The 19,174-nt window shown below is 48.1% G+C and overlaps 2 protein-coding genes across 3 annotated transcripts in view; both read left to right on the forward strand.

Moving 5' to 3' along the window:
- Positions 1-19,174, forward strand: part of LOC119401386 (protein transport protein Sec24A) — a 651,765-nt gene that overhangs the window by 193,435 nt on the left and 439,156 nt on the right. The gene's annotated exons all lie outside the window — the stretch shown is intronic.
- The window catches only part of LOC119401322 (cGMP-dependent protein kinase 1), a 175,433-nt gene that overhangs the window by 80,169 nt on the left and 76,090 nt on the right, over positions 1-19,174 (forward strand). The gene's annotated exons all lie outside the window — the stretch shown is intronic.

A 19,174-nucleotide genomic window follows, 5' to 3' on the forward strand; every position in this document is an offset into this window, starting at 1 on the left:
TCGTTTTTTGTTTGTTGTTTGTTTGTTTGTTTGTTTGTTTGTTGTTGTTTTTTTGCTTGCATTATTCCGCGACGTTTCTGCTGTCCTCCTGCTCTCTTTTGTCGTGTTTTTTCTTTATATACACTTTCTTGCGCCGTGTGTGAATGTTATTTGGCTGCGTGGCAGTTATTGCACGACATCGAAGTGTGACACTTGTACTCTGGCGACAACTGTGAGTTTTACGATTGCGGTCGCATATGGCTGCTCCAAACTGTCGAACTAACTTGCACAGCTTGCACGAGAGAGCGTAAGGACGCATTAAGCGCGCACACAGACGTTATAGAATGAGGCCGGCGGCCCTTCGTGCTTCGTCCGGCCTTTTGTCACCATGCGCCGTTTTCTTGATTAGGACGACTCAGTGCTATCCTCGGCTCTCATTTTACCTGAGCGAAAACTGACTCCGTGCATCCAAGTCACAATAGTGCCATCTGAGCATATTTTTTCAAGCGGAGGCGGAAAAGAAATTCTACCCCAGGAGGAAAGTTCGCGGAGATCTTCTTTCGTAATTTCGCGCACTTTCTTCGCTAGGCGAGGTTTTCTTTTTCTTCCTTCTTTATTTCTTTCTTGCATCGCGCATTTCTTGCCTTCAGCGCAGTTTAGGGTGTCTAATTCACCACGTAATGAGTACAAGGAAGCACTCCTCACTCCTTGTCGTGACAGTTGCGTAAAGGTACGAGGAAGGTGCGTGATTTATCGTCGTTTTCTAAACTGTGTGCGGTCAGCACGCAGAGAGCAAGTGCCGTGGACCGAGCAATGCTTCTTGTCTCCCTCGCTATCGCTATGATGACAGTGGTCCGACGATGTATGTGTGTGTGTGTGTGTGTGTGTGTGTGTGTGTGTGTGTGTGTGTGTGTGTGTGTGTGTGTGTGTGTGTGTGTGTGTGCGTGCGTGCGTGCGTGCGTGCGTGCGTGCGTGCAGGAGCGCTGATTGCGCGTCTGTCGCGGGGCTTTTGCATAATATTTCGTAACAGCATCACAATAGCTGCTCCGTGTCGCACACTGCAGGCCCTATCCCAACTATTTGCCGTGTCGCCATTCTGATAGCGCTGCGCATGTATACACCCGCTTCAACATCCTAGCTGCAGTACACGATAAGATCTGCTTTCATAGCGTATTCACATGAAGCGGGGCAAGTCGACTTGCCCCGCTTCTTGTGAAAACGCTATTGACAGACCAGGCGCGGTTATGTCGATTCGGCTCGGTGTGCTGTGGAAAGTGCGTACAAAAGGCTGCATATGGTCTCGGAACTGGCGGTGCGGAGCCAGAAAATAAAAACCAGGCACCCATATCCACCAGAAAAGCTCTTACTCTATGTAAGTGTTTGGGAGATAAAATTTTAGCCAATATCGAATGCTAGACATTATTCTTCCCTACCCCGTTTGGTTGACTCGAGCCGACTTGAGCCGCTCGACAAATATGCAGAGTCCGAAGGGTCGGGCCAGACGTTCGCAGCGATTCACAAACAGTCGCGAGCCCATCGCGCCTTCACGCAGGTCTTTACTCTCCATCTGTGATTGGCCGCCACCGTGACATAGTGGTTACGGCGCTCGGCTTCTGATCCGAAAACACGGGTTAGTTCTCGGCCACGGCGGTCGCATTTCGGTGAAGACGAAATGCTAGAGGCCCGTGTACTTAGTCATGTCACTGCACGTTAAAGAAGCCGAGGTGCTTGAAATTACTGACAGCCCTTTACTACGGCGCCTTTCATAGCCGCAGTCGCTTCGGTAAGTTAAACCACATAAACCGTACCATACCGCGCCCGATCAGGCCCAGTACATCGCTCGCGATGCCAGTGACAATCGGCCCCACACGCGCAGCACTGCGTTCTTGTGCCTTGCTTACGGACAGTATAGCGAAGAACTGAAACGCGAAAAAAGGGCAGGCGAACGAGAATGTTGAACTTGAAGGAGTCCCTGTTCAATCGAGATGCAATTTGAAAATATTCAAATCATAAGTCCGTCAAGTCCGTCGTCAGGTCGTTGGTGTCCGGACACCGGAAACCACTCTTACAGGAAAGAAAGTTAGTGAAGTATTAGGCCTACTTTCCTAATTTGTTTACATTTTCTACTTTTTACTGGCTTCGTACGAGTATTTTGCAGCTCAACAGATCCGAACGTTCAGTTGGTAAACGCTAGCTACTCTCTGGTCCAGGCTCTTGACCGTTCCTCTGGCTGATGGCTTTCTTCAGGAGGGGGCGAACTTTTTTAATAATTGCGTCCCGCTTGTGAACAATGCTTTGAAGGGAAAAGGCACAAATGGCAGACAAGTGCGATGCTGTTCTGTATAGGATGAGCTTGTAGTGAGCTCTAAGGTTGTCACCGCTCATAGGTACGTTATGCATGCTGATTGTTATGTCCTAAGAGTCCAGTGAATGAAAGCGCATGGCTTGTAGAAAAAAAAAAGGTCGGGAGAAAGGGAGAAAATAAATTGGCTTGCAGTCTTTTTTCTTCCTTTTTTTTCCTCGTGTATTCAAAGAACTGCGTTGCTCTATGCACCTGTAGAGAATGTTTCTGCCTTTGCTCGAGCAAGGACTTTGACATTATTCCGATGCGCTTTGTTCTTTAAAGGATGACTAAGCGAAATACTCTTTCGGTGCAGGATATATAAGTTAAAAAAACATGCATAACGGCAGGTAAATGACCCATGTCTTCTGTATCGAAGTCCTTTTTGAAAGTAGGAAGCTGTGGGAAGAGGATCGTTTTCCTGACTGCTATACCATTGACTGAGTGCAGGTTCACTGCGGGAAGCTTCTGAGCGTTAGCGTCGCAGGAGCATTGCACTGAGAAGTGGAATTGTAATTACATGTAATCATCCTTTACGACGACAGTATGGGTTGTTGCTATTATTTTTCTTACGTTTCCATGTGCAGCGTTACATGTACATGAAGATTAGTGGTTGGGGCGACCTCTTTCTTTCAGCAAGTAATTCAAAAAAACGAAACCCTGCCATAGGCAGTAATCATGTATACCGTGCCTCTTGGTAGCCAATACACTGCGCCTTGAACGTCTTTACAGCGGTTCCTTGTTAAAACGTGCAGTAGGAAAAGGCCGCATATACACTCATAGCGCGCGAATCCGGCGGAGTAGGGATATGTTCAGCTCTGAGATATTTGCTTCCTGGAAATTCGTTTTGCGGCGACCGGAGGTGTTGATTTCATTTTTTTCACGGTCACGCAATTTTTTCGGGGCATCGAGCAGACCCGCCCCTTTAATTATGTCGCAGCTGCCAGTCGAGGAAAGTACATGTGACTACGGCTATATAGTCATCGCATCGCAGATGGAGATTTTCCGCAAGGCGCCTGCTGCTCTGGTCGCAAGGCTCTTGTCGCCAAACTTTCTGTCAAGACACGCGCGCATCACCGCTTATTCGTGTGGCTAGCAGAAGCTACACTTTCTGAGAAAATGGCTTGGCCTAATAGTGGTACAAGGGGCTGGTGGACGCATTAGCGGTAACCGAGATGTATCATGGGCCCATGTAAGCGGCAAGTGCCAGGTGCATCGCTGGAGAACGCTGTGGTGACCTTGACGGCGTGGCTTGGCGGCCTTCATGAAAGCAGGACTATTACCGACGGCCGGCTATACGGCCCATCTTTACCGGGTCACAGAAGTACGGACCCTGTCCGCTGGTATGGCGTGAGACACCTGCGCCGACAACGCGCATCCAAGTGCCATCCATGCCTGACCTTGGGGATAAAGTGAGGGATTTTCGTGAAGCAGTTACATTCCCTTCATCTCGTCGTCACCGCATGGGACAGTCGAAACAAAAGCCCCGATGAATGAAATTGCTTTGTGTACCGTATACATTCGGGAGATGCGACTTGGATACAGTTAGACAGTGCATGTGTCTTATACTCGGATGTTGTACGGTGTTCCTGTTGCGGTGTCGTCTGTTTCCGTACTCCCGGAGAAAACCTCTGCGGCCTTGGAACTACAGTGGAAGCGGAGGAGGCATCGGCGCGAAGCGTGGCCTCGCACCGCGCGCGGGCGCCTGGACGCATGTTGGCCATGCGTGTGCGCGCACGCCGCCCGTGTGCACGCTCGGCGGCGCATGTCTGCAAGGTTCCCCGGCTGCAACCAGCTGCGCTTGGTTGGTTGCGGTCGCGCTGATGGTGCATTCCGGATGAATGGAGAGCCAGTGCAGAACCGGCTGCACGGGCCCTGCACAGCCCCCCGGAGCTTCACGCAGTGCGACGTGTACCGGAGGGAATCCCATAAAACGGCCTGTATAAAAGTGTCGATGACGCGCTAATAGCCTGGCAGGAAGCGGTTGTGGTTTAATATGAGCAGGAGTCCGTCATCTCGAAGTTAATATATATGTATAATAATATGTAAAAATTCGACCAACTGAACCATCTCCGCGCGGCAGGACGTCCTGCCTAATCGATCCAATTTTGTCGGGTTAACTGGACTCCAGCCTATTGAGACACCTTTCATTTGTGCCAATCAGGGCCCGTAGACACGAAAACGTTTTACGCTAAAAGTTTTCTTAACAGAATATTTCAGCCAATCGCGATGTGGGACATATCATTAGCGAAGTGGGCTGACCAATGGGAAAACGCACATACGAGAGAGAAGCTTTTTTTTTTTCGGCCCCAGATACCCTTGCTGGTATTGAATATATACGCATGCGTGCCTTTATTCCGAGTTTTATTAGTTGCGCGGAAAAATAAGTGGTATGCACACAACGTTGTCTATACTATAGCCAGTGGGCACGAGAGCTGAGCCCTGGCGCCGAATTTGCAAAGGTGCTCGCAAAGGTGCGTACACTGCGCCACACTGTGCTTAAAAGAGGCGCCAACGTCGCCGTTGGCCATCATTTGTTACGATAACTTTTTTCTAATTTAGGGCCCTAGCTAATTGCGCAAAGGACATCTTAACTACGTCAAGTGGGATAACGGTCGCAATGATATGGAGTACAAGCACATATGTGAAGCAATGCGTGTCGCTATGCTCAATAGCGAGCACTTCCACAAGCTGCGCTTCTCAGTTGAATAAAAAAAAGGTAATGTGTCTAGGAACATTTGCATGCAGTGGATGTTGTGAAACCAGCGTATACTGTTTTGTGATGTTTTCGCAACTAAATACAGTAACGCGTCAAAATATAGATGTTATGAACTAGTTTCGAGAGGCACGCATGCAAGGAACATTGCCGCAAGCTAACTTTGCTAAAGTGTTGTCAATTCCCGCCGTGTTTCGGGTGCGCGTTTGAAATATATAGCGTTCGGCAGGCTGCTTTCCGCACACATTTTGTGCCGCGGGTTCGCGCACACTTGTGTAGTTGTGCGGGAGCTGAGCCGTGAAGTCCTTCTTTATTCCGTAAAGGAATTAGCACTTCGACCTCGCCAAGTTTGTTCCGTCTTACATTGTTCTTGTTCATCTCTTTGTTTTTTTACAGCCCTTAGCTCACTTATTGCATATTCGTGCATGGCGCACCCCCTTCACTCTTTCTCTCTCTCTCTCTCTCTCACACACACACACACACACACACACACAGATATATATATATATATATATATATATATTTGAAGAAGCTTTTCCAATGGGCCAAACGTACTTGGGAAGAGAAGAGACACAACTAAGCGGTTGTCTTAATTTTATTTGCCAACGGTTTCGACCGGAGGACCGGTCTTCGTCAGGGCTTATGAGCAAATACAGCGCTATACGAACATCCAAAATCGTCGTGGGCACTCTTAGTTGAAGGAAGGAAAGAGAGGAAATAATAAAACGGTCAAGTTGTCAGCGGTGACGTATAGTGTTTCAAACAGTTCCTCTCCGCTCATTCGCTAGAGCAAGCAAAGAAGAGAATGGGGAAACGGGAAACAAGCGCCGTTTCGGCGGAGTAGAGCAGATGCCGTAGAATGGGAGGAGGAAGGAAAAAAAAAAAAAAAAAAATTGAGATGGCAGAAGCGCAACAAAACGCAGAGCGCGGCTTCCGCGGCGCGCCTTTGAAGGTCGTCGGGAGCATTGTTGCTTTGCTTGCGTGGCAGCAATTACTTCCTGCGAGGGGTGCATCCGTGGCAGAGTAAGCCCGATCCCGCGCCTTTTGCGGTCACTTAAAGAGGGAGGAAAAAAAAAAAAAAAAAAAAAAGAAGGGGGGGGGGGCGGTGTTCTTTTGACGCTTACCCGTTGCGTGTGTGTGGGGGCACAGATTGTGCATGCGCACGAGGCCCCTTGTGAACTACACGTTAATCCTCGTGTCTGTGTCGAAGTGGCGGCGTGAGTACAAGAATCCTGCCCTGTTAGCGCGGCTCTCCGAGGCGCCTGTGGTTGAAAAATGTAGTGCGGGTCAGCCTATCCCATTTAAAAAATGAATTAATAAGTTAAGCAAGCTGGTTAAAATATAGAAAGAAAGGAAGAAAATGAGAATAAAACGAATAAAACGTTGAAAAATATAATAATAAAAAGGCAAAGGTAAGATGTGGGAAAGGTATACATTGAATACTGAAAAGTCGGAAAAAAATAAAACATACAAAAGCACATGTCAACAAAATTGCACAAAAGTACAGAATATGCAAAGGTTTCCGGTTGGTCCGCTCCCCCAGATACTTGTTCGATACCATTTTAGCATACATGACGAGTTACAACTGTCAGGATTCCTTTTCCCGTCTACTAACTTTTGCATGACCGAAGAAACGAGAGGTTCCCCATGTTTTCATTTATGCCGTGTGTCACTGTTTCAAATTTGTGGATGAAATAGGACTCTCGTTGTTCCCGTTCACGAGTGCTGCGGAAGCCTGACTGCAGGAGGGTGACGCGTATTTTGTCGAATGAGTGTTCTGGCAAACTCAGATGTTTAGAGAAAGGGAGATCTGGCAGAGTACGCGCGTGAGCTCTGTGGTTATTCAGACGTAGTCTAAACGCCGTCCCAGTCTGGCCTATATACTGCTGGCCACAGACATCGCAATGTAGCATATATACAACATTCTGACTGTCACAATTTAGAGGTCCCTTAATTTTGAATGTGAAGTCAGAGGACGAAGCCTTGGCAACACAGGTTGTGGTCATATGTTTGCAGACCTGGCAGCGCTGTTTTCCACATGGCCTGCAACCCGATTCCCTGTTTTCAGACTCGGTCGTCTTAGCTCTTACTAGGATGTCCTTTATATTCCTTCCGCGCCGGTAGACCACTCGCGGCGGCTCCGTGAAAACTGAGGACAGGCGCGTACTCTGCTGTATAATGTTGAAATGTTTAGAGAGAATGTTGTTGAGGTGCGGTAGTGTGGACGAGTACGTGAGGACAAGGTTCGTTTGGTTTTTTGAGTGGCATTGTTTCGAGCCCGACAAAATTTCGTTTCTATCTAAACTCCTCGCCCGGCTTATAGCATCATCGATGATACTCTCTGGGTAGTCCTTCGCCACAAGGGCCGTTTTAAGATCCTCGGCATGACCTTCGAAATCTGACACGTCCGAACAAATTCGGCGGTATCGATGGGCTTGTGAGTATGGTATGGCTGTTTTGCAATGACGTGGATGGCTACTCTTAAAGTGAAGGTATTGATGGCGATCCGTTGGTTTTTTGTATAGATTTGTATGGATGCGATTCTCATTAATTTTAACAGTGACATCAAGAAAGTTTATGGTTGATTTCGAGTAACTGTGTGTAAAAGATATTGAAGGGTGAGTTGAATTGAAATCATCTATGAACGAAAGGAGACTTTCCTCTCCGTGGTGCCAAATAATGAATACATCGTCTAAGAACCTTTTGTAGACGAGAGGCTTCAATGTTCTGGTTGCAAGAAAAGGTTCTTCAATAGATGCCATAAAAATATTCGCGTAATTAGGAGCCATCTTTGTACCCATTGCTGTACCGTTTATCTGGAGAAAATGTTTATTATCAAATTCGAAGTTATTGTGGCTAAGTACCAACCTCAGAAGTGTCGACAGCGTGTCCTCGTCTAAGCATAAGTGTGTACTAGCGTTCTTGAAAGCTTGCACCGTTGCAACAATGCCATCTGACTGTGGAATGTTTGTGTAAAGTGACACTACATCCATTGTCACAAGGATGCTATCCGCAGGAACCTCGAGTCCGGTGATTTCGCGGAGAAAGTGGTTCGTGTCCTTAATGTAAGAGGGGATAGTTGGAACTATGTCCTTAATGATAAAGTCTAGCGCGCTTGACATTCTTTCTGTCACCGTGCCGTTGCTTGAGACAATAGGACGGCCGGGGTGGTTGGCTTTGTGGATTTTGGGGAGCAGATAAAAACGGCCTGGGCCAGGTTGAATCGGTCGCATTGCTTTGAGCATATCGGCCGTGATCTTTCCGTTCTTATGGAGCGAGTTTAGTTCGCGGTTTATTTCTGATTGGAATAATTTAGTGGGGTCCTCATCAAGTTCCGCATAGAAGTTCTTGTCCTCAAGTTGCCGGTAACCTTCTCTCAGGTAGTCAGCTTTATCTAGTATTACTACTGCGCCACCCTTATCTGCAGGCTTAATTACCAGATCCGCTCGACGGCCCAGGCACTCCAGTGACTTTCGCTCTTCCGAGGTGAGATTGTTTCGATACCGTTTTGCTTTTGAGCAAGCCGCTATGATGTCCTTTTGTACGGCCGAGATATACATATCTAGGTGTTTGTCCCGCTGCTCAGGCGGCGACCAAGTTTTTTCTGATGAACCGGGGAATGCTGTTCGGCTCGGTTTATGATCGTGAAAGTACTCCCGTAGGCGAAGGTTTCTGGCAAAATTATCCAAATCCTGATATAACTGAAATTCATTAAATTTGCCACTTGCCGGACAGAATGTAAGACCCTTTGAAAGGAGGCTTATTTCGGACGCAGATAACTGTCCAGAAGAAAAATTAATCACACTTGGAAGAGCTGTTTTTACGTTCTGGTTGGCCTTTATCGGTGTCGCCGGTATAGTTGCATGTGTAGTAGTGATTGTCTCAGTTACCCCATCCCGTTCTAGTTTGCGACGCTTGCGCTCTGTTGTCATTGCTGCTTTTTGATTTTCATATTCCACCAATTCATTAAGGTCCTCCTCGCTGAGATCGGCCTGACGCCTCATTGAAAGCTCAGCCTCTTTAATTTCGAGAGATTTGCGTTCACTGTGCTGAATAATTATTTTCATGAGCTGCAGCGATGCATCTTGAAGTGTTTTCTCCCACTTCGCTTGTTCTTCTCGATTTAATGTTGTCATTGCTGGATTTAGTTTTAGAGACAAGCCCTTCGGTACCGAATTAGAATTTAAATATGCAGTCAGCGTCGAATAGTGGAGATCGTACTTCACCCGTTTTTCAATTAACTTCCTAATTTTCTGAAATGAGCGGGAGCGCAGTTTGGGGGAACGGACCATACCTGAACTATTCGGCAGTCAGTTTACTTTCGGCTGCGCTGGTCGTCGGGCGGCTTCAGAATAGCTCCGGAGGTTGTACGTCGTCGTCGGCGATGTTGGGGCAATGACGGGCCTCGGGACCGGTGGCACGGGAGTGCGCGATGAGGAAGAGTCCGCGGGTGCCATGTTTTCGCCAGGCACCGGAGAGCCGGCACCGGCCAGGGCACCGTTCCTGGCCGGCTGTGAAACCAGCGGGTGCCAGCGGCTGGTCCTCGTGGTGAGCAGGCCTCGGTAGTGGAGCGCCAGCATCGCCACGCCTTCGAAGCTGGGGTGAAGGCCGTCAGCGGCAAGGACCCTCCAAGGCGGCATCTCGTGGAAGGCGTGGTCGAGATAGAAGACACCGCGACCCAGTTCCTTCCGATGGCAGAGGCGGCGCACTTGGGCTACGAAACGGGAGGCCTCTCTGTTAAACCAGTGTACGAACTTCTTGTTCGCTCCTCGGCGTCGGCGGTTCGGGGCTCTCGGTAGCGGCAGGCTAACGCAAACTTCCAGGTGTGGTCGCTCCTGGTGGATTCTCTCAACGAGTTCTTTGAAGTCCGCCAGCGCCTGCGCGCAACCATTGTCTGCAATGTCCACAGTTCCCACGTGAATCACCAGCCTCGGCAGTGTCGGTGGCAAACGGTGGAGCAGGCCGAGGACGTCGTTGAAGCGTGCTCCACGGTACGAGACGAACGCGGGAGTTCCAGGTTCCAGGGGATTGAACGTTTCGTGTACGTACTTGATCGAAGAATCTCCGATGATAGCACAGCTTATCGGAACGCGCGGAAAACGCGCAGACAACCGCTCAGAAGTGGGATGGATGGCAGCCATTGCTGTAGAATTGAAGAAGCTTTTCCAATGGGCCAAACGTACTTGGGAAGAGAAGAGACACAACTAAGCGGTTGTCTTAATTTTATTTGCCAACGGTTTCGACCGGAGGACCGGTCTTCGTCAGGGCTTATGAGCAAATACAGCGCTATACGAACATCCAAAATCGTCGTGGGCACTCTTAGTTGAAGGAAGGAAAGAGAGGAAATAATAAAACGGTCAAGTTGTCAGCGGTGACGTATAGTGTTTCAAACAGTTCCTCTCCGCTCATTCGCTAGAGCAAGCAAAGAAGAGAATGGGGAAACGGGAAACAAGCGCCGTTTCGGCGGAGTAGAGCAGATGCCGTAGAATGGGAGGAGGAAGGAAAAAAAAAAAAAAAATTGAGATGGCAGAAGCGCAACAAAACGCAGAGCGCGGCTTCCGCGGCGCGCCTTTGGAGGTCGTCGGGAGCATTGTTGCTTTGCTTGCGTGGCAGCAATTACTTGCTGCGAGGGGTGCATCCGTGGCAGAGTAAGCCCGATCCCGCGCCTTTTGCGGTCACTTAAAGAGGGAGGAAAAAAAAAAAAAAAAAAGAAGGGGGGGGGGGCGGTGTTCTTTTGACGCTTACCCGTTGCGTGTGTGTGGGGGCACAGATTGTGCATGCGCACGAGGCCCCTTGTGAACTACACGTTAATCCTCGTGTCTGTGTCGAAGTGGCGGCGTGAGTACAAGAATCCTGCCCTGTTAGCGCGGCTCTCCGAGGCGCCTGTGGTTGAAAAATGTAGTGCGGGTCAGCCTATCCCATTTAAAAAATGAATTAATAAGTTAAGCAAGCTGGTTAAAATATAGAAAGAAAGGAAGAAAATGAGAATAAAAACGAATAAAACGTTGAAAAATATAATAATAAAAAGGCAAAGGTAAGATGTGGGAAAGGTATACATTGAATACTGAAAAGTCGGAAAAAAATAAAACATACAAAAGCACATGTCAACAAAATTGCACAAAAGTACAGAATATGCAAAGGTTTCCGGTTGGTCCGCTCCCCCAGATACTTGTTCGATACCATTTTAGCATACATGACGAGTTACAACTGTCAGGATTCCTTTTCCCGTCTACTAACTTTTGCATGACCGAAGAAACGAGAGGTTCCCCATGTTTTCATTTATGCCGTGTGTCACTGTTTCAAATTTGTGGATGAAATAGGACTCTCGTTGTTCCCGTTCACGAGTGCTGCGGAAGCCTGACTGCAGGAGGGTGACGCGTATTTTGTCGAATGAGTGTTCTGGCAAACTCAGATGTTTAGAGAAAGGGAGATCTGGCAGAGTACGCGCGTGAGCTCTGTGGTTATTCAGACGTAGTCTAAACGCCGTCCCAGTCTGGCCTATATACTGCTGGCCACAGACATCGCAATGTAGCATATATACAACATTCTGACTGTCACAATTTAGAGGTCCCTTAATTTTGAATGTGAAGTCAGAGGACGAAGCCTTGGCAACACAGGTTGTGGTCATATGTTTGCAGACCTGGCAGCGCTGTTTTCCACATGGCCTGCAACCCGATTCCCTGTTTTCAGACTCGGTCGTCTTAGCTCTTACTAGGATGTCCTTTATATTCCTTCCGCGCCGGTAGACCACTCGCGGCGGCTCCGTGAAAACTGAGGACAGGCGCGTACTCTGCTGTATAATGTTGAAATGTTTAGAGAGAATGTTGTTGAGGTGCGGTAGTGTGGACGAGTACGTGAGGACAAGGTTCGTTTGGTTTTTTGAGTGGCATTGTTTCGAGCCCGACAAAATTTCGTTTCTATCTAAACTCCTCGCCCGGCTTATAGCATCATCGATGATACTCTCTGGGTAGTCCTTCGCCACAAGGGCCGTTTTAAGATCCTCGGCATGACCTTCGAAATCTGACACGTCCGAACAAATTCGGCGGTATCGATGGGCTTGTGAGTATGGTATGGCTGTTTTGCAATGACGTGGATGGCTACTCTTAAAGTGAAGGTATTGATGGCGATCCGTTGGTTTTTTGTATAGATTTGTATGGATGCGATTCTCATTAATTTTAACAGTGACATCAAGAAAGTTTATGGTTGATTTCGAGTAACTGTGTGTAAAAGATATTGAAGGGTGAGTTGAATTGAAATCATCTATGAACGAAAGGAGACTTTCCTCTCCGTGGTGCCAAATAATGAATACATCGTCTAAGAACCTTTTGTAGACGAGAGGCTTCAATGTTCTGGTTGCAAGAAAAGGTTCTTCAATAGATGCCATAAAAATATTCGCGTAATTAGGAGCCATCTTTGTACCCATTGCTGTACCGTTTATCTGGAGAAAATGTTTATTATCAAATTCGAAGTTATTGTGGCTAAGTACCAACCTCAGAAGTGTCGACAGCGTGTCCTCGTCTAAGCATAAGTGTGTACTAGCGTTCTTGAAAGCTTGCACCGTTGCAACAATGCCATCTGACTGTGGAATGTTTGTGTAAAGTGACACTACATCCATTGTCACAAGGATGCTATCCGCAGGAACCTCGAGTCCGGTGATTTCGCGGAGAAAGTGGTTCGTGTCCTTAATGTAAGAGGGGATAGTTGGAACTATGTCCTTAATGATAAAGTCTAGCGCGCTTGACATTCTTTCTGTCACCGTGCCGTTGCTTGAGACAATAGGACGGCCGGGGTGGTTGGCTTTGTGGATTTTGGGGAGCAGATAAAAACGGCCTGGGCCAGGTTGAATCGGTCGCATTGCTTTGAGCATATCGGCCGTGATCTTTCCGTTCTTATGGAGCGAGTTTAGTTCGCGGTTTATTTCTGATTGGAATAATTTAGTGGGGTCCTCATCAAGTTCCGCATAGAAGTTCTTGTCCTCAAGTTGCCGGTAACCTTCTCTCAGGTAGTCAGCTTTATCTAGTATTACTACTGCGCCACCCTTATCTGCAGGCTTAATTACCAGATCCGCTCGACGGCCCAGGCACTCCAGTGACTTTCGCTCTTCCGAGGTGAGATTGTTTCGATACCGTTTTGCTTTTGAGCAAGCCGCTATGATGTCCTTTTGTACGGCCGAGATATACATATCTAGGTGTTTGTCCCGCTGCTCAGGCGGCGACCAAGTTTTTTCTGATGAACCGGGGAATGCTGTTCGGCTCGGTTTATGATCGTGAAAGTACTCCCGTAGGCGAAGGTTTCTGGCAAAATTATCCAAATCCTGATATAACTGAAATTCATTAAATTTGCCACTTGCCGGACAGAATGTAAGACCCTTTGAAAGGAGGCTTATTTCGGACGCAGATAACTGTCCAGAAGAAAAATTAATCACACTTGGAAGAGCTGTTTTTACGTTCTGGTTGGCCTTTATCGGTGTCGCCGGTATAGTTGCATGTGTAGTAGTGATTGTCTCAGTTACCCCATCCCGTTCTAGTTTGCGACGCTTGCGCTCTGTTGTCATTGCTGCTTTTTGATTTTCATATTCCACCAATTCATTAAGGTCCTCCTCGCTGAGATCGGCCTGACGCCTCATTGAAAGCTCAGCCTCTTTAATTTCGAGAGATTTGCGTTCACTGTGCTGAATAATTATTTTCATGAGCTGCAGCGATGCATCTTGAAGTGTTTTCTCCCACTTCGCTTGTTCTTCTCGATTTAATGTTGTCATTGCTGGATTTAGTTTTAGAGACAAGCCCTTCGGTACCGAATTAGAATTTAAATATGCAGTCAGCGTCGAATAGTGGAGATCGTACTTCACCCGTTTTTCAATTAACTTCCTAATTTTCTGAAATGAGCGGGAGCGCAGTTTGGGGGAACGGACCATACCTGAACTATTCGGCAGTCAGTTTACTTTCGGCTGCGCTGGTCGTCGGGCGGCTTCAGAATAGCTCCGGAGGTTGTACGTCGTCGTCGGCGATGTTGGGGCAATGACGGGCCTCGGGACCGGTGGCACGGGAGTGCGCGATGAGGAAGAGTCCGCGGGTGCCATGTTTTCGCCAGGCACCGGAGAGCCGGCACCGGCCAGGGCACCGTTCCTGGCCGGCTGTGAAACCAGCGGGTGCCAGCGGCTGGTCCTCGTGGTGAGCAGGCCTCGGTAGTGGAGCGCCAGCATCGCCACGCCTTCGAAGCTGGGGTGAAGGCCGTCAGCGGCAAGGACCCTCCAAGGCGGCATCTCGTGGAAGGCGTGGTCGAGATAGAAGACACCGCGACCCAGTTCCTTCCGATGGCAGAGGCGGCGCACTTGGGCTACGAAACGGGAGGCCTCTCTGTTAAACCAGTGTACGAACTTCTTGTTCGCTCCTCGGCGTCGGCGGTTCGGGGCTCTCGGTAGCGGCAGGCTAACGCAAACTTCCAGGTGTGGTCGCTCCTGGTGGATTCTCTCAACGAGTTCTTTGAAGTCCGCCAGCGCCTGCGCGCAACCATTGTCTGCAATGTCCACAGTTCCCACGTGAATCACCAGCCTCGGCAGTGTCGGTGGCAAACGGTGGAGCAGGCCGAGTAGACGGGAAAAGGAATCCTGACAGTTGTAACTCGTCATGTATGCTAAAATGGTATCGAACAAGTATCTGGGGGAGCGGACCAACCGGAAACCTTTGCATATTCTGTACTTTTGTGCAATTTTGTTGACATGTGCTTTTGTATGTTTTATTTTTTTCCGACTTTTCAGTATTCAATGTATACCTTTCCCACATCTTACCTTTGCCTTTTTATTATTATATTTTTCAACGTTTTATTCGTTTTTATTCTCATTTTCTTCCTTTCTTTCTATATTTTAACCAGCTTGCTTAACTTATTAATTCATTTTTTAAATGGGATAGGCTGACCCGCACTACATTTTTCAACCACAGGCGCCTCGGAGAGCCGCGCTAACAGGGCAGGATTCTTGTACTCACGCCGCCACTTCGACACAGACACGAGGATTAACGTGTAGTTCACAAGGGGCCTCGTGCGCATGCACAATCTGTGCCCCCACACACACGCAACGGGTAAGCGTCAAAAGAACACCGCCCCCCCCCCCCTTCTTTTTTTTTTTTTTTTTTCCTCCCTCTTTAAGTGACCGCAAAAGGCGCGGGATCGGGCTTACTCTGCCACGGATGCACCCCTCGCAGCAAGTAATTGCTGCCACGCAAGCAAAGCAACAATGCTCCCGACGACCTTCAAAGGCGCGCCGCGGAAGCCGCGCTCTGCGTTTTGTTGCGCTTCTGCCATCTCAATTTTTTTTTTTTTTTTTTCCTTCCTCCTCCCATTCTACGGCATCTGCTCTACTCCGCCGAAACGGCGCTTGTTTCCCGTTTCCCCATTCTCTTCTTTGCTTGCTCTAGCGAATGAGCGGAGAGGAACTGTTTGAAACACTATACGTCACCGCTGACAACTTGACCGTTTTATTATTTCCTCTCTTTCCTTCCTTCAACTAAGAGTGCCCACGACGATTTTGGATGTTCGTATAGCGCTGTATTTGCTCATAAGCCCTGACGAAGACCGGTCCTCCGGTCGAAACCGTTGGCAAATAAAATTAAGACAACCGCTTAGTTGTGTCTCTTCTCTTCCCTTATATATATATATATATATATATATATATATATATATATATATATATATATATATATATATATATATATATATATATATATATATATAAACGATTTCCTAATGAGTCACCGCTTTCGAGAAGTATAACGCCCATCCGTGACAGGAATAACCTGGTCAAGTCGGTGTGTCGAGATTGGGAGTTTCCATTACCGGCTCCCCCCCTCCTCGCTCTCGCTTGCATACCGTCTTCATTTCACCCGAGCAGGATGCATCGCCCACAGATAGAGCGTTGCGTTATTATGTGTCATCGGTCACTTACTCCCGCTTTGGTGATTCCTCTGTAGTCCATAGGGCGATGACTCCATGCTCTCGTATGTGCGCCGCTATTGTCGTTGGACTCGGCGTGTATCTATATGGCGATAGCGGTCGAGAATGAATGTATACTCGGCCATGAGTCATATAACCTTATAAAGTCGACGGAGTCAGCCCTTCTCAACTATACATGTCAGTGACACGAGCGCTGCTATACGATGCCCCATGATGACAATAAGACATCTGGGACAGTATACCGCCGCTGTTGTTGCGTCGCCCTAGCAGCTGTTGCTGCGCTTTAAGCAAGAGGATGAGGCGCATGCACGTTCGTTTCTCGAAAAAGGGCGGTTTCCTGCGTCTTTGTTGGCCAGAATAACCGCCGCGCCGCTTGGTCAACAGTAATGGTAAGCATATGCGACTGCGGTTGGCCGCTATCTGGCTTGTATACTGACTTCTGATTCCGTGTCTTTTTTTTAAGAGGGGATACGCACGGAAAGTTAAACCGATGCTGCGAACGGACACTGCATCGTATAACAGTACCGAAGTAATAGATTTCAAAACAGGAGAAAGTGCCTCAGATCAGGCTGGCCGACGTTTCGATAGGGGACCTATCTTTGTCAAAGGCGCCTTGTCATCCCTGGCGTGTTAGTTTTATGGGGTTAGTGATGACGTCATGTCCAGCGGCGGCGTGTCCCATAAAACTAACACGCCAGGGATGACAAGGCGCCTTTGACAAAGATAGGTCCCCTATCGAAACGTCGGCCAGCCTGATCTGAGGCACTTTCTCCTGTTTTGAAATCTATAACGTGTATCCATCCGTCGGCTCCCTTCTTGCCTATAGCAAGGCCCTCATGGGCAAGAGGACAGCGCACTTGTATGTTTTGTCCCTTCGGTGGTCCTTACTGACCGACGCCTGTAACCTCTCTTTCCACGTAAGCTATATGCGGTGCACACACTGTGGAAGCTCTAAACACAGATAAAACCCTTTGCACTTCGAGTACCACGGAGAAATGAATGGGCATGCCTGCTCCGATGCGATGTCCCTGGTCTTAAGTGTCTCTTTTGAAACAGGGCCCGTATTTACAAAAACTTCTTACGCTATATTTGTTCGTGAGAGAAAATTTCAGCCAACACTGATGCTGGATGTATATTATTAGCGAAGCCGTCTCGCCAATGGAGAGAAACACTTACGAATAAAATATTTAGTCAGTTCGGCCCCAGTAGCTGAGCAGGCGCCTATCGCATGGGTTTAACTGTTGGGGCCAGGTAGCGGCAACTCGGCGATAGTGAGCGCACGCGGGAAAGAGTAGCGGCGCTGAAAGGGAACACCTGCGCGCTTCCCGCGAAAGGCGTTTCTGTTTTGTCGCAGCATGCAATGACCGCGTGTCTCTATACCCGTCGGCGACCTATACGGCTCTTTGTTGTTGTGGCTGAACCCGTGCGCGGCCGACGAACTCACGTGGTAAGTACATTCGTTGAGGGCCACTCACCTCACGTGTAGGAAGGAACACCTCCACAAGAAGGCCGCTAAGACGCGACGTGATACGAGCCATTGTATGAGTTAGATGAACGGTGCGGGCCTCGGCTTGTAAACACCGTCTCTCTGGGCACCTTGAGTGCGCCAATTTCGTGGTGTCTCACGTAATGCGTTGTTCTGTATTTTTTTTCGTGCGTCGATGTGTACCTGCCACGTAATGAGCACTTGGGCGACGCAGTGTGCAGGCACGTCCCTGTTGTTGACGTTCCTTGCCTTGTTCGTTTTTGAACGCCGACACTCGATATCAACGAACGAGCGTACAGTTTGGCTCTTGTCGATATTTAGCCGACGCGACTTGAGTTTTGATCCTCGCGTTTAAAGAGTTCAATGACCTTATCTTAGTAATGCCGATAGAACCTCCTCATACTTCACGAGTGCACTCTTCTTCACTGCACACTCGCTTGTCATGTGGTCCAAGTGAAGACAGAGTTCTAGCTGTACACGCTGGGCCTTGACGTTTATGCGTGTTTATATCACGAAACCAGAGTTTACATTTTCCAGTGGTCGTAGCGCGAGCACGTATCACCAGTTGCAGAAATGACTAATGGAAACAACTTTATTGGAATGGAATGGAAACAACTTTATTGTAGAAATGACTAGGCTGCCATTAGTTGGACCAACTGCGTCGCAGAATCCAATTACGAAAGTTATCTATTATTAGTTAAAGACAGTGCGAAGTAGACACGGACAAGAATGCACACAGTACTAGCGCTGCACACAGGACAGCGCTAGTCCTGTGTGCATTCTTGTCCGTGTCTACTTCGAGCTGTTTTTAACTATGGATACGTAGCAACTGGCCCGCATACACTCGCTTTTAAGTTACCTGTTCTTGTCCCAAACGTAAATCAAAGGCATTTCTTAACGAATCAGAATACAAAAGATTGTGATAACTTATGCACCGGCTATAGGTTGTAAACGATCGTGTATACACGAGCGTTTTCGCATTCCGCCCCCAATACGAATGCACTCGCCACAGTCGGCATCGCATCCTTGACATCGAACTCAGCAGCGCGACACCTTTGAGCTGGCTGGCAGATAAATTTGGTAAATAAGGAGCGTGGCTCATTTACGTTGTTCAACAGACGCGGTGTATATATACTGGCTTAATTCACGGCGTTTTCCTCACAGCAGTGGCTCAGCGATTATATGGTGTTGCGCTGCTCACGAAGTCGCGTGTGCGATTGCCGTCATGGCGTCAGCCACATTTCAGTGGAGTCTGGTGCAAAAAAAAAAGAAAAAAAAAAGCTCGTGCACTCATATTTAAATGCACATAAAGCAACCCCACGTGCTCAGCATTAATCTGGAGTTTTCAGTGCCCAAGCAGACATGTAGCTTAGTTAAAAGGTAAAACATGGTTTAGTAATATTCAGACATTTCCTTTGCTTTTTGCGCATTTTTGAAAGCTGAGGGTGACAGCGAGAGACTTCATTAAATGAAAAAGATATCGGCGAAAGAAAGAGCCAAATAATAGCGGAACCGAGTGGCGATACTCTGGCGTCGGTGTTGCACCCAGGATTTTGTGGACGATTCAAAGCTACTGCTTTTTCGCGGGTACAAACGTACACCTGCCGCGGCAATATGTTGCGACACTATAATCCTCAACGCTAAAGGAAATCGAAACCAAGCCTAAAAAGCCGCCAGATCCCACGCATTGTGGGAATCGATGTAA

This window comes from Rhipicephalus sanguineus, chromosome 1, assembly GCF_013339695.2.
Source record: "Rhipicephalus sanguineus isolate Rsan-2018 chromosome 1, BIME_Rsan_1.4, whole genome shotgun sequence".
Classification (NCBI taxonomy): domain Eukaryota; kingdom Metazoa; phylum Arthropoda; class Arachnida; order Ixodida; family Ixodidae; genus Rhipicephalus; species Rhipicephalus sanguineus.